Here is a 15,950-nt window from a genome sequence, read left to right as displayed (position 1 = left end):
TCAGTCACTCATGTCTATGCTACCTCCCTAGTTACCAAACAGACAACTCTGCTTAGAATGTGCAAGCTCAATTAATGCTGGTCAATATATATATATCATACATTTGTATTTCTATATATTTATATTAGCATTTAATATGTATATTACACATAATAAATATATATATTAAATATACAATATTTAATTCAATTAATACTATAAATATTGTATATATTTATATTAAATGATATATAAATGTTTATGTTAAATATAACAGATTATTAAATATTAATTAAATTTAATGTTAATATATCATATTAAATTATTTTGAATATATATTAAATATATAAATGTACTCTATATATCAATTAATATGATAGATACAATAATTTATAGTATGTAATTGAATTAAATATTATATATCTGCACTTCACAAATTAAAATTATACATATATAGATACTTTTTTTGGTGGGGGGGCATCCTGTGGCACACAGAACTTCCCAGGGCCAGGGATAGAACACATGCCACAGCAGTGACAACACAGCTTCCTTAACTACTAGGCCACCAGGGAACTCCTTAAAATTATATTTGATTATCTTCAAGTTCTAGATTTTTTGCGGCAATATGTCTATTAATTCATTCAAATAAGAATGGAAACATTTGTGTAAGTTCTCTTTGTTGCTTATTTCCTCCCCTTTCTCTCTTTTCTCTCTTTCTCTCACATACACATACCGTATAACCATAGAGTACAGAGTGACTGAGAATCTAAAATTAAGCTAACATCCAATTCCACTACAGGTTACAAGGCAAAAACGTCTCTATGCATGTAATGTTTTCCATTTAAAGGTAGAAGCTGAGATATAGTTTAATAACCAAGAAATTGACAGAAGTCATTGTCCAACACTCGGTCTCATCACGCGCTGTGCTCCTTCATTATCCCTGGCCCTTCACATCAGGGAAGCAGTTAGGCTTATGAGGAAGAAGCACAAGAGTTAAGTGAAGAGCAAGGTGAAAAGAGCTAATAAATTCATTTCATTTAGTAGATTTCCAGCCAGTCAGTTCCCTTGAATGGGGAGAGGGAAGTGAGAGGAAAGCCAGGCTGAGTGACTCATCAGATCCCAGTACGTGGGAGAATTAGATTTAAGTGAAAAAGGATGTTTCCTAGGAAACAACATGATCTGCTTGTGAAACATCAAACAAGTGCAATTTCCTCACAACAACCATGACTAAATTGATCTACCTCAGACGGCTTTATCAGTAGGGGGGAGATTAGCTGCCTTTTGTGTTTTCTTAGTTACTATCATCAAATTGTCTATTACTTGACAGCTCCAGTCGCCGTGTTTCTGACCTTCTGTAAGGACAGCTACGGTATTTGTTATTTGCTGTTATGTAATTGGAAAACATTTTTTTTTCTTCCTTATTTCCTATCTCTCCCTCATCTGCCCCTAAGCCCTGGAAACATACACCTCTTCATCTCCCCTTTCTAACTCCAGTAGAAATGTCTAATACGGTCATTGCAGGAAATCACAAAGTTCAGTCATTAGAATCACTAAAAATATCCTTCCAACTTTAGTCATCCAGGAATCTAAATGGACTTACTCTCTTTTAACCATGACAGTGAGGAATCTGTAATTCACACTAATAGAGCAAGGGAAGTCAGTCTGGATTAGAAAATGCTCTGAAAAATAAGTAGAAACACGTTGAAAAATAGAGTTTGATACCATAAGCACAGAGAATTTTGAGCTCAAATGCAGATTTACAGTACAGAGTCTATTTGAAATCTTTAGTTTGAAAAAGTTTACAATTAGCCTACTAATTGGTCAGAAAGCAGAGCCTTGTCATTGTAAGTTTTCTTTTTAAATGATTTTTATTTTTTCCATTATGGCTGGTTTGCAGTGTTCTGTCAATTTTCTGCTGTGCAGCAAAGTGATCCAGTCACACATACATATATACATTCTTTTTCTCCCATTATTATTCACAAAATGCTGAAGATTTCTGGAGTCATAAACTTGAATCCTGTAGTTTGGAGAAGGGAGCCACATTGGTGTTAACCATGGTCATTACATTGTACATACTTCATTTACTATGCTTTGCTTTATTGTACTTCTCCGATACTGCATATTTTACAAACTGAATGTTTGAGGCAACCCTGCATTGAGCAAGTCACTCTATGCTATTTTCCCGAACAGCATTTGCTCACTCTGTGTCTCTGTTTCACATTTTGGTAAATCTTGGAATATCTCTTTATTTTCTTTTCTTTTTTTTTTTCTTTCTGCCTTTCCCGCAGCATATGGGAGTGGTCCCAGGCTAGGGGTCTAATTGGAGCTGTAGCCACCGGCCTACACCACAGCTCATGGCAACACTGGATCCTTAACCCACTGAGCAAGGCCAGGGATCATACCCCCAACCTCATGGTTCCTAGTCTGATTCATTATCCACTGAACCACGACGGGAACTCCTTTTCTTTTTCTTTTTCTTTTTCTTTTTTTTGTCTTTTTAGGGCTGCACCCGTGGCACACAGAATTTCCTGGGCTAGGAGTAGAATTGGAGCTATAGCTGCTGGCCATAGCCAGAGCCAGAGCCACACCAGATCTGAGCTACATCTACAATCTACACCACAGCTCACAGCAATGCCAGATCCTTAACCCACTGAGCAAGGTCAGGGATTGAACCCATATCTCATGGATACTAGTCAGATTTATTTCCACTGAGCCACGATGGGAACTCCAATTCTTAGAATATTTCAAACTTTTCCATTATTATTATATTTGTCATGGTGATCTGTGATTGGTAATCTTTATTTTACTACTATGACTTGCTGTAGGCTCAGATGATGGTTAGCATTTTTAGCAAAAAAAGTATGTTTAATTAAGGTGTATACATTTCTTTTTAGACATTATGCTATTGCACACATAATAGACTATGGTGTAACATAAAAATACATTTTATATGTACTGGGAAACAAATAATTTGTGTGATTTTATTTCTTGAGGTATTTGCTTTATTGTGGTGGAGTAAACTGAACCTGCAATATCTCCAAGGCATGCCTATATATTCTAGTAATTATTTATCTTATAACTGGAATATCATACTTTGGACCTCCAATTCCTCATTGCCCCAAACTCCACATCTGTTAAGCAAAAGTCTGATTACTTCTTCTATAAGTTTTTTTTTGTTTTAGATTCCACATATAAGTGAGATAATACAATATTAGCTTTTTGTTACTTCAATTAGCATGATGCTGTCAAGTCCATCCAAATTGTCTCAAACATTATGACTGTCTCATTTTTTCATGGTTGAATAATATTCCGTTTTGCATATATACATATGTGTAACATCTTTCTCCACCAGTGAACATTTAAGTTGTTTCCATGTCTTGGCTATTGCAATTAATGCTACTGTGAACATGGGGTGTAGACATCTTTTTGAGTTAATGTTTTATTTCCTTTGGAAATATTCCCAGAAGTGGAATTGCTGGATCATATGGTAGTTCTTTTTTTTTTTAAGTTTTTAATTTTTTTTCCCACTATACAGCATGGGGATCAAGTTACTCTTTCAAGTATACATATTTTTCCCCACCCTTTGTTCTGTTGCAATATGAGTATCTAGACATAGTTGTCAGTGCTACTCAGCAGGATCTCCTTGTAAATCTATTCTAAGTTGTATCTGATAACCTGAAGCTCCCGATCCCTCCCTCCCACTCCCTCCCCCTCCCATCAGGCAGCCACAGGTCTCTTCTCCAAGTCCATGATTTTCTTTTCTGTGGAGATGTTCATTTGTGCTGGATATTAGATTCCAGTTATAAGTGATATCATATGGTATTTGTCTTTGTCTTTCTGACTCATTTCACTCAGTATGAGAGTCTCTATTTCCATCCATGTTGCTGCAAATGGCATTATGTTGTGTTTTTTAAGGCTGACTATTATTCCATTGTGTATATATACCACATCTTCCGAATACAATCCCATGGACATTTGGGTTGTTTCCATGTCCTGGCTATTGTGAATAGGGCTGCAATGAATATGCGGGTGCATGTGTCTCTTTTAAGTAAAGTTTTGTCTGGATATATGCCCAAGAGTGGGATTGTGGGGTCATATGGAAGTTCTATGTATAGATTTCTAAGGTATCTCCAAATTGTTCTCCATAGTGGCTGTACCAGCTGACATTCCCACCAACAGTGCAGGAGGGTTCCCTTTTCTCCACACCCTCTCCAGCACTTGTTATTTGTGGACTTATTAATGATGGCTATTCTGACTGGTGTGAGGTGGTATCTCATGGTAGTTTTGATTTGCATTTCTCTTATAATCAGCGATGTTGAGCATTTTTTCATATGTTTGCTGGCCATCTGTATATCTTCCTTGGAGAACAGTCTATTCAGGCCTTTTGCCCATTTTCCCATTGGGTGATTGGCTTTTTTGCTGTTGAGTTGTATAAGTTGCTTATATACTCTAGAGATTAAGCCCTTGTCCGTTGCATCATTTGAAACTATTTTCTCCCATTCTGTAAGTTGTCTTTTTGTTTTCTTTTGGGTTTCCTTTGCTGTGCAAAAGCTTTTCAGTTTGATTAGGTCCCATGGGTTTATTTTTGCTCTTATTTCTATTGCTTTGGGAGACTGACCTGAGAAAATATTCATGAGGTTGATGTCAAAAAGTATTTTGCCTATGTTCTCTTCTAGGAGTTTGATGGTGTCTTGTCTTATATTTAAGTCTTTCAGCCATTTTGAGTTTATATTCGTGTATGGTGTGAGGGTGTGTTCTAGTTTCATTGCTTTGCATGTAGCTGACCAGGTTTCCCAGCAATGCTTGCTGAATAGACTTTCTTTTCCCATTTATGTTCTTGCCTCCCTTGTCAAAGTTAATTGACCATAGGTGTTAGGGTTTATTTCCAGTTCTCTTTCTGTTCCATTGGTCTGTCTGTCTGTATTGATACCAGTACACACTGTTTTGTGACTGTGGATTTATATATTTCTTGAAGTCTGGGAGTGTTATGCCTCCTGCTTGGTTTTTGTTTCTCAGGATTGCTTTGGCGATTCTGGGTCTTTTGTCATTCCATATAAATGTTGGATTGTTTGTTCTAGTTCTGTGAAAAATGTCACGGATCATTTGATAGGGATTGTATGGAATCTGTAAATTGCTTTGGTTAGTATGCCCATTTTTACAATATTGATTTTCCAATCCAGAACATGGAATATCTTTCCATTTCTTTACATCTTCTTTGATTTCTTTGACTAAAGTTTTATAGTTCTCGGCATATAAGTCCTTTACCTCCTTGGTCAGGTGTATTCCAATGTATTTGATTTTTTGAGGTGCAATGTTAAAAGGTATTGTATTTTTGTATTCCTTTTCTAATATTTCATTGCCGGTATACAGAAATGTGACTGACTTCTGAATGTGAACTTATATCCTGCTACTTTGGTAAGTTTATTAATCAGTTCAAGGAGTTTTGGGGTTGAGTCCTTAGGGTTTTCTAGGTATAGTATCATGTCATCTGCATACAGTGACAGTTTTATCTCTTCTCTTCCTATATGGATGCCTTTTATTTCTTTTGTTTGTCTAAATGCTGTGACTAGACTTCCAAAACTATGTGAAGACAGTGGTAGAGTGGGCACCCTGTCTTGTTCCATATTTGAGGTAGAAGGCTTTCAGTTTTTCTCCATTGAGTATTATATTTGCTGTAGGCTTGTCATAAATGGCTTTGGTTATGTTAAGGTATGTTCCCTCTGTACCCACTTTGGTAAGAGTTTTGATCATGAATGGATGTTGGACTTTGTCAACTGCTTTGTCTGCATCTATTGAGATGATCATGTGGTTTTTGACTTTTCTTTTGTTAATGTGGTGTATGATGTTGATTGATTGCATATGTTGAACAATCCTTGTGAACCTGGGATGAACCCTACCTGGTCATGGTGTATGATTTTTTTGACATGTTGAATTTGGTTGGCTAAGATTTTGTTGGGAATTTTTGCATCTATATTCATCAATGATATTGGCGATAGTTTTCTTTTTTGGTGTTATCTTTGTCTGGTTTTGGAATGAGGGTGATGGTGGCATCATAGAATGTCTTTGGGAGTATTCCTTCTCTTACCTTTTTGAAAAAGTTTAAGGAGGATGGGCACCAGATCCTCTTTATGTATTTGATAGAATTCACCTGTGAAGCCATCTGGTCCTGGACTTTTATTTGTAGTGAGTGTGTTTATGACTTGTTCAATTTCATTTCTAGTGATCAGTCTGTTCAGTTGGTCTGTTTCTTCTTGATTCAGTGTTGGCAGGCTGTAAGATTCTAGAAAGTTGTCCATTTCTTCCAGATGTCAAATTTGTTGGCATATAGTTGTTCATAGTATTCTCTTAGGCTTTTTGTATTTCTGCAGTATCCGTTGTGTTTTCTCCTTTGCATTTATAATTTTGTTTATTTGAGTTCTTTCTCTCTCTTCTTAGTGAGTCTGGCCAGGGGTTTGTCAATTTTGTTTACCTTTTCAAAGAACCAGCTCTTAGTTTTATTAATTTTCTCTATTGTTTTTTGAATCTCTATTTTATTGATTTCTTCTTGGATCTTTATAATTCCTTCCTTCTGCTGACTTTAGGTCTTGTTCGTTCTTCATTTTCTAATTTGTTTAGGTGGAGGGTTAAGTTGTCAATTTGGGATCTTTTTTTGAGAAAGGCCTGTATCGCTATAAATTTCCCTCTGAGCACTGCTTTCACAGCATCCCATAGATTTTGAGAGGTTGTGTCTTAATTATTATTTGTTTCAAGGTATTTTTTAATTTCCTTCTTGATTTCTTCATTGACCCATTGGTTTTTTAGTAGCATGTTGTTTAGTCTCCATGTAGTAGGTTTTTTCTCATTTCTTTTCCCTTAGTTGATTTCTAATTTCATGGCATTGTGGTCAGAGAAGATACATAAAATAATTTCTTTTTTTTTTTTTTTGTCTTTTTGCCATTTATTGGGCTGCTCTGGTGGCATATGGAGGTTCCCAGGCTAGGGGTCGAATCGGAGCTGTAGCCACTGGCCTACACTAGAGCCACAGCAACATAGGATCTGAGCCGCATCTGCAACCTACACCACAGCTCACGTCAATGCCGGATCCTTGACCCACTGAGCAAGGGCAGGGACCAAACCCACAACCTCATGGTTAATAATTTCTATGCTCCTAAATTTGTTGAGGTTAGCTTTGTGTCCCAATATATGCTCGATTCTTGAGAATGTTCCATGTGCATTTGAGAAGAATGTGTATTCTGATTTTTTTGGATGTAGGTCCTGAAGATATCAATTAAGTCTGACTTTTCTGTTGTTTCCTTTAGGATCTCTGTTGCTTTATTGGTTTTCTGTCTAGAGGATCTGTCCATTGGTGTGAGTGGGGTATTAAAGTCTCCCACTATGATTGTATTCCCATCATTTCTCCCTTTATGTCTGTTAATATTTGTTCTATGTATCTGAGTGCTCCTGTATTAGGGGCATATATGTTAACGATAGTAACATCCTCTTCTTGGATGGATCCCTTAATCATTAAAAAGTGTCCTTTGTCTTTCTTTATGTCTTTTGTTTTAAAGTCTATTTTGTCTGATATGAGTATTACAACTCCTGCTTTCCTGTCATGTCTATTGGCATGAAATACTTTTTCCCAGTCCTTCACTTTCAATCTATATGTATCCTTTGTCCTAAGGTGAATTTCTTGTAGGCAGCATATTGAAGGTATTTGCCTTTTTAATCCATTCAGCCACTCTGTGTCTTTTGATCAGAGCATTCAGTCCATTGACATTTAAGGTGATAATTGATAGATTTATTGCCATTTTGAACCTCATGTTCCAGTTGATTCTATGGTTCTCCATTCTTCCTTTCATTTTTGGCTGGATGGTCTCTGGTTATTATCTGCTTGAGTGATTTGTTTTTGTTTTTTGTTTTTTTCATTTTTTGCGAATGCAATGTTTGGTTTTGGCTTGTGGTTGCCCTGTTTTTTAAGTATGCTAACCCCTTCCTATAATTGTGTGTTTTAGCCTGATGGTCCTGTAGGTTCAAACACTTCATTACTATACTAAAATTAAGAAGAGAAACAAACAAAAAAAGGGTCTGTTTATTTCCTAACATCCCTTGCCCACATTTTATGATTTTGAGGACTCTTTTTTTTTTCTTTTTAATTTTATTTTGTTTGAAGCATGTTCATGATTAAATCTGTATGCTGGCTTATTTGAGTGACTGCTCACTGTTTGTGGTTTCCTCAATCCTAGTTCTTCCTCTTTTTTTTCCTTTCTTTTTCCTCCCTTTCTTTTCTTCCTTTCTTTTTGGTTTAGAGAAGCCCTTTCAGTATTTCTTTTAGCTTGGGTTTGTATAGCTGTACTCTTTTAGCTTTTGTTTGTTGGAAAAATTTTTTATTTCCCCTTCTATTTTAAATGATATTCTTGCTGGATAGAGTATTCTAGGTTGCATATTTTTTCCTTTTAGCACTTTAAATATCTCTTACCATTCCTTCCTGGCCTGTAGTGTTTCTGTAGAGAAATCAGCTGATAACCTTATAGGTAACATTCTGCTTTTCTCTTGCTGCCTTTTGGATCCTCTCTTTATCACTAATTTTTCCATTTTTATTATAAAGTGTCTCGATGTGGGTCTGTTTGGGTTCAACTTGTTTGGGACCCTCTGTGCTTCCTGTATCTTGAACTCAGAATCCTTTAGATTTGGGAAGTTTCCAGTGATAATTTCTTCAAATATATAATCCATCCCCTTATCTTTTTCTACTCCTTCTGGAATTCCTATTATGCATAGATTGGCCAGCTTAATATTATTCCATAGGTCTATTATATTGCTTTCATGTTTTTTCATTTGGTTTTCTGTCTGCTGACCTGATTGGGTGATTTCCATTATTCTATCTTCCACATCACTAATTCATTCTTCTGCATTATTCATTCTGGTTTTTACTGCCCTTAGTTCAGTTTGCATCTCTGCAAATGAATTTTCTAGTTTTTCTTGGCTCCTCCTCATATTTTCTAGTTCCTTTCTGAGGGTGTCTGCATTACTGTTCATATCATCTCTTAATTCCTTCACTATTTCTCTTTTGAATTCCAGGTCTGTCTGACTGCAGAGATCTGTTTCATTGTTGACTGCTTTAGGTGAGTTCTCCTGTTGGTTTAACTGGGGGTGGTTCCTCAGCTTCTTCATCTTGCTTGTTGTTTTCTTTTTCCTGGTGGATTTGTACTCTCCATGGCCAGGCAGTGTTTGCCTTGTCACTGCTGTGGAATGTTTCCTGAGGGCTGGCATTGTTGGTCAGTCTTCTTTGAGGCAGTGTGGCTTTTCTGGAGGGTGGGCAGGACTGACAGAGTCTCTCTGAAGCAAAGGAGGACTTCCTAAGGGCAGACAGGGCTGGGAGGTCCTCACTGTGATGGAAGCAGATTTCACTCCTCTGGGCAGAGCTTGCTCTGGTGTTTTGGGGCTGTGGGGCTCTTGCAGGGGCTAGCAGTGCTAGGCAGCTGTTCCATGGAGTTCAGCACCCCCTGAGGGCTAGAGCGGCTAGCTGGGCCACCGGAAACCCAAGAGGCTCTTCCCCAGGGCAGCCTGACTTGGAAGGACTACCTGAGAATGTAGGCAAATCTTTTCACAGCCCAGCTGAGATTCTTCTAGCTTTTCTGGGCTGCAGGGGCTCTTGCATGTGGCTGGCAGTGCTGGGCAGCTGTTTCGTGGGAGTGCAGCACCCCTCGAGGACTGGAGAGGCTAGCTGGGCCACTGGAAACCCAAGAGGCTCTTCCCCAAGGAAGCCCGACTCAGAAGGACTGCCTGAGAATGTAGGCAGATCTTTTCATGGCCCAACAGATCTTGTTCTAGCTTTTCTAGGATACAGGCCTTTTCCCCGGGTCTGGCAGTGTTTGGTGCTGCTGCGCAGGGGTGTGGCCCCTCCAGAGGGCAAGCAGGCCAGGGCAGGGACAGCCCCTGCAGTGGTAAGCTTCCAGCAATTGTTGAGGCCAGCCCTCTGGGATGGCAGGCAGCCCCAGGTCTTTCGTGTGCATAAGGTGTGGGGGGATGCACTGGGAAGAACAGCTTTCTGGTAGCTGGTGGGCCAGTGAGCTCTCTGTGGCGTGGGGAGTATTCTATGATGGCCCACCCCTTCTTCTCTCCCCTCCCCACCACTGGCACAGATCCAGCTCTTCTCCCAGGTTCCCTCTGGTGTGGCTTTCCACTTCCCCCCCTTAGTGTATGACTCTCTCCCCCCCCCCCCGCAATGCCTGCTTTCTAGTCCCCCAGGCAGTCTCTGCTCCATCAAACTTGACAGACCAATTCGTAGAACTGCCCCCCCGCCAAGCAGTTTCCACACTGCCCACCCCAGCCCGTTCCCAGGGACTAACCTCCTGAGCCGAGGTCTTGGTGCCCGGCCCCCACCCAAGTGTCTCAACTTTGGTGACTGTGCCAGTAATTCAGATGATCTGTTCAGTTCTTGCTCTGCTTTTCAGAACTCCAACTTACTGCTGCACTCTTCTCTGCATCTGGAGATTCCTCCGGTTTGGTTGATCTTTCCATCGAGTAGGTGACTTTCCAGGGTGTGGGATCCCTTTCTCCCCCACAGTTCCCCTTCTGGAGCACCCTTCCAGCCTCGATTCCCCTTCTCTCACTCTCCTCTTTTCTCTTGTTTTGCCTAGTAATGTCACGAGATTCTTGCTGTTATTGGAGTTTGGGTTCTTCTGCCAGCGATTGGTTGCTGTTCTGTGTGAGTCGTTTAACCTGTAGATGTGTTTTTTTTTTTTGTGTTTGTGGGAGAGGGTGAGCATGTCCCCCTACTCTTCCGCCATCTTGCCTCTTCCCTGGTAGTTCTATTTTTAATTTTTTGAGGATCCTTCATATTATTTTCTAGAATGACTACACCAACTTTTGTTACACCAACATTGCACAGAATGTCCTGCTTTCTGCATTCTCTCCAATTCCTCTTTCTTATTTTCATTGTTTGTTTTAGTCTCTGACCTTTTAAGAAAAGGGCCATGTGAAGACTCAGAGATACAGAGGAAAGCTGTGACGATGAAGCCAGAGAGTGGAATGGTACAACTACAAGTCAAGGGATACCAAGGATTCTCAGCCATCATCAGAAGCTAGGAGAGAGCCTGGAACTCAGAGCTCTCAGAGGGAACCAACCTTGCCCAACACTTTAACTGCAGACTTCTGGCACCCAAAACTGTGAGATCATACATTTCTGTTATTATAAGCCAATTGCAAGTTGCAGTGGTTTATTATCACAGCTTTAAAAAAAAAAAACTAATACAGATTTGGGTGCCATCAAGTCAGGTGATTCTGTAACAAATACCTAAAAAATGCATGAGTGGGAAAAACTGTAATTGTAATGTATACATGTAAGGATAACCTGACCCCCTTGCTGTACAGTGGGAAAATTAAATAAATAAATAAATAAATAAATAAATAAATAAATAAATAAATAAAATCCAATCCAGGCAGTATGAGCTTTGGGAAAAAAAATGCATGAGTGGCTCAGAAATACAGTACTAGGTAGAGTCTGGATGAATTTTAAGGGGTATGATAGGAGTTCCCGTCATGGTGCAGTGGTTAACCAATCTGACTAGGAACCATGAGGTTGTGGGTTTGGTCCCTGGCCTTGCTCAGTGGGTTAAGGATCTGGCATTGCTGTGAGCTGTGGTGTAGGTTGCAGACGTGGCTCAGATCCCGCATTGCTATGGCTCTGGTGTAGGCTGGTGACTACAGCTCTGATTCGACCCCTAGCCTGGGAACCTCCATATGCTGCAGGAGTGGCCCTAGAAAAGGCAAAAAGACAAAAAAGACAAAAAAAAGGGTATGATAGAAAAGCCTACATTGCCTTGAAGTGATTGTTGATGAAAATATAAATGTTAAAAGACAGTCCTGGTGAGGTCTCGGATGGAAACGAGGAATATATTATTGTGTATGGAGAAGAGATAATCCTTTTTGTCTTTCTGGTGAGAGAACTTGACTGAATTTTGCTCTGATTTTTTTTTCTGAAAAACAAAACTTGTAAGTGATCAACTTAGAAATTCAGCTTAAGAAGTTTCCAAGCAAAGCATGGAAGAAGTGGAGTGATTTCTGCTTGCTGCTTGCAACGATATGTGAAAGAAAATAAATAAATCAAAAAAGGAACTGTTAAGCAGAAAGCAACCAGTGCTTGATGACTTGGAATATCAATAAAGAATGCTCTGAAAACAACACCAAGGTTGTGGCTATACAACCATTTGCTAAGGAGATTAGGTATGTGACTCATTGATCAAACCAACCTCTAGTCAACCATCACATCAATAACTAGGGATAAAGATGTGGTTCTCCAAGAAGGATCTGCAGGGACTCCTTGTCTAATGTTGTGATCCCCTCAATAGCCAAAGTAGACTAAGAAGGTTTTGAGAATCTTATACAAGAGAAATACTTCATGCCTGGTCTGAGAAGGAGGAATATCAGATGAAATGAAGGAATGATGACTCTTGGGACACAGTCACTGATACAGAGACCTGGACTAGGGAGACCTTCTGGTCTCCAGAAGACAAGACAACCTAGAGCCAAAAGGGAGTAAAGCCATTCCAGCAAAATCAGAGAACAGAGCATTAAGTCACAGAGAATTATTCTCAGGTCTTGGACTTTAATGGAATTTGCCTTGCTGATTTGCAAACTTTCATTACATCATTGATGCCTTTTTTTTCCCCTTCAAATTTACCCCTTGGGAATGGGAATGTCTAACCTATGCATGTCCACCATTGTGTCTTAGAAGCAGACATTTTCTTTCTTTTTCTTTTTTAAACTTTTTAGGGCCACACCTGTGGCATATGGAGGTTCCCAAGCTAGGGGTCAAATTGGAGCTATAGCTGCTGGTCTACACCACAGCCACCATAATGCCAAATCCAAGCTGCATCTTCAACCTACACCACAGCTCATGGCAACACTGGATCCTCAACCCACTGAGAAAGGTCAGGGATCAAACAGGCATCCTCATGGATGCTAGTCATATTTGTTTCCACTGAGCCATGATGAGAACTCCATATCTCGCTTTCTGAATGCCGTTTTGAAGGTGACAGAGATTGTAATGATATATCAATAAGCCAAGAAACACCAAGGATTGTGAGACATTGTCAGAAGATAGGAGAAGACATGGAGCAGAATCTTCTGGAGGTCCCTTGGAAGGAATCAGCCCCACTGACTCTTTGATTTTGGACTTCTCGCTTCCAGAATTGTGAGACATTTCTCTTGTTTCAATGCACAGAGTTTGTGGTACTTTTTAGCAGTAGCCCTAGGAAATGCCCATGTTCAATCTATTTATACAGTTAGCAAGAAAATCAATTACACTTTGATTTCAATTGCTCATAGAACATTTTTTATATATAGTTGAAAGTCAGTGGGCATGTACTTTCTTCTCCACAGTATTTATAACTGAAAAAAAAAATATTGTGACAGAAAAATACATTCTCCTTTCCTTCAAAAGATCAAGGATATATTATTTTCTCTTCCTAATTCATAATATAATTAAAATGGCTGTAAGTATTAATTCACAATATTTATATAACATATATATATTTTTATATTATACATTTATAATTTATAAATGTATTCTATATTTAAAATTGAATATACATATGAATAAATATATATATAAATGTATTATAAATTAATATACTATAAGGTATATTATATATTTATAATATATATTTTATATATAATACATATTTATTGTATATTATATATTCCAAAAGAGAAAGACCAAGAGAAATAGCAAGAAAGAGTAATAGATAAATAGTAGAAATGAGAAATTATTATATAATATTTTACAAAATTTAAACAAATTTTATAAGATAGAATGAAGATTTTCTTTGTTTTATACTGAATGTGATTTCAACTGATAGGGAAATAACACTTAGGGGTTCAGATGTATAGGTAATATGATCAAAATGCTGTGACTAAAGATCTTTAGAACATGCTTTCATAATGTTTTGCCAGTAAAGATAAAAATAATTTGTAACTGTTATAATACCCTGTGTACCCTCCTCTCCCTCAGCTTCTTTCCCCTGCTGTCTCTCTCTCTTTTTTTTTTTTTTTTTTTTTACTTTTTAGGGCTGCACCCAAGGCATATGGAAGTTCCTGGGCTAGGGGTCAAATTGGAGCTACAGTTTCTGGCCTACGCTATAGCCACAGCATCATGGGATCTAAGCCGTGGGATCTGAGCCATGCCTGCGACCTACATCACAGCTCACCGAAATGCTGGATTTTTAACCCACTGAGCAAGACCAGGGATTAAACCCACATCCTCATGAATCCTAGTCAGGTTTGTTAACAACTGAGCCACAAAGGGGACTCCCCCCTGCTATCTCTCTTAACACTTAGGAATAATTTTCACAAGGTTACCCATTCTAAGTATGCCAATAAATGTAATTACATTTATTTCAGAAGGCAGAGTTAAATTTATAGAAGTAGAAACAACAATATTTTATTTATAACCTCAGTAAATTTTAATAGTGAGTTTACTGAAGCAGTGCCTAATGTGAGGGCTGATTATTTAACATGATTATGAGTCCATGGAAACCCTAGTGAATTCCTCGAGAACCCTCTCCTCTCCAGTGTTTCTGTTTGTAGTTTAGTAAAAGAGCACAGAATTTGACATCAAAGGACTTGGGCAAGTTCTCAGGGAGGAAGGAGGGCCTCCTCTGAGCAATTGCTGTTCCAGAGATTGACCTTCATCGTTGTACTTCCAGATGTTTCTGCACTCAGAGACCTCTTACTTGGTGTTTCCACTGCAGTTAGTGCCCTTAGCTCAGAGCTCAGCTTATCTTCCTCATGAGGATAGTGCCTAGCAAGGTGATCATTAGCTCTTTGTTATAAGAGAGAGTGAGAAGACAATACGTGAGATAGTGAACAATGCCATGGAATCTTTTCCTCAATAGGAAGGGAGCACCTTAGAACTGCCAATTCAGCTGTATGGTTTTATATATTTGTATACATAATGAATGGAAAAATAACACATATCAGCAAAGGATGCTGTGTCCATCAAGCCATCAGCCACTGCCAGTGACCCAACTGTGTACCCTGAGGGGCCTCAGGCTGGGAAAGAACAGGCTCCTGCCCCTAGATAGCTGAGGTGTGTATCAAAGGAGTGATTTCAAAGAGCACAGACTCTTGCATCTTCCCAAAGATAAGCGCTAAATTTGTTAACTTGAGCTTAAATTCCTTAATTTGGTTTTTTGTAATTATTGTTTTGTGCATTTAGTTTGCCAGGTGAATTTTAGAAACAGCATGTTCATTAAAAATTGTATTAAAAAAAGCCACTTGATTATAAAAAAGGTCATCTTTTGATGTTCTCACTACCTGGTTTTTGTTGCAAAACCCCCTATATATCCTGGTGCCTCCTTTACCTCCCTGGCAACAGTCCCTTAGGGCTGAGAGGCTACTATCCCAGGCTGCAGTCCTCAGTGATATCCCAAATAAAACAAAATTCTCAACTTTCTGGTTGTGCATTTGTGTGTGTGTGTGTGTGTGTGTGTGTGGCTGACAGCAGATTGTAGTTGTAAGGAATAATACAGAGAGGATTTCCACTTCTTGTGGGACAGCACAAAGAGCTCCACACACACTTCCCCCCTGCCAGTGGGAGCCCCCAGTGAAATTGATGGTGGATATTTTTTAAAAAATTAAGTTTCTTGAAGTGGTCCTCTGGGTATACAGCAAATGAAGAACCACTTATTTCAGAAAATCTAGTCAAACTCTAGAAGAAGTGTGTATGCCTCTGGTACTGGAAACAAGACCTGTTTCCTCCTTTCTTCCTCCTAACTCAATAGGAGAAAAATTCCACTTAGGACTGTGTTGGGCTGTGCCCCACAGGCCTGCAAGCCCTATACTTGTCCAGCCTCAAGACTGAAGGAAGAGCCCAGAGTCAGTGACAGAGACATCAAGAGTTTAATGGACAGGGACATTTCACACGACTGAAGCAAGATCCTGGGGTGACCGTGTGGGGACGAGAACAGGCAGCACATGGAAGACATTTTTGC

This window comes from Sus scrofa, chromosome 13, assembly GCF_000003025.6.
Source record: "Sus scrofa isolate TJ Tabasco breed Duroc chromosome 13, Sscrofa11.1, whole genome shotgun sequence".
Classification (NCBI taxonomy): domain Eukaryota; kingdom Metazoa; phylum Chordata; class Mammalia; order Artiodactyla; family Suidae; genus Sus; species Sus scrofa.
The sequence above is the reverse complement of the archived record's forward strand: the minus strand, read 5'-3'. Positions refer to the sequence as shown.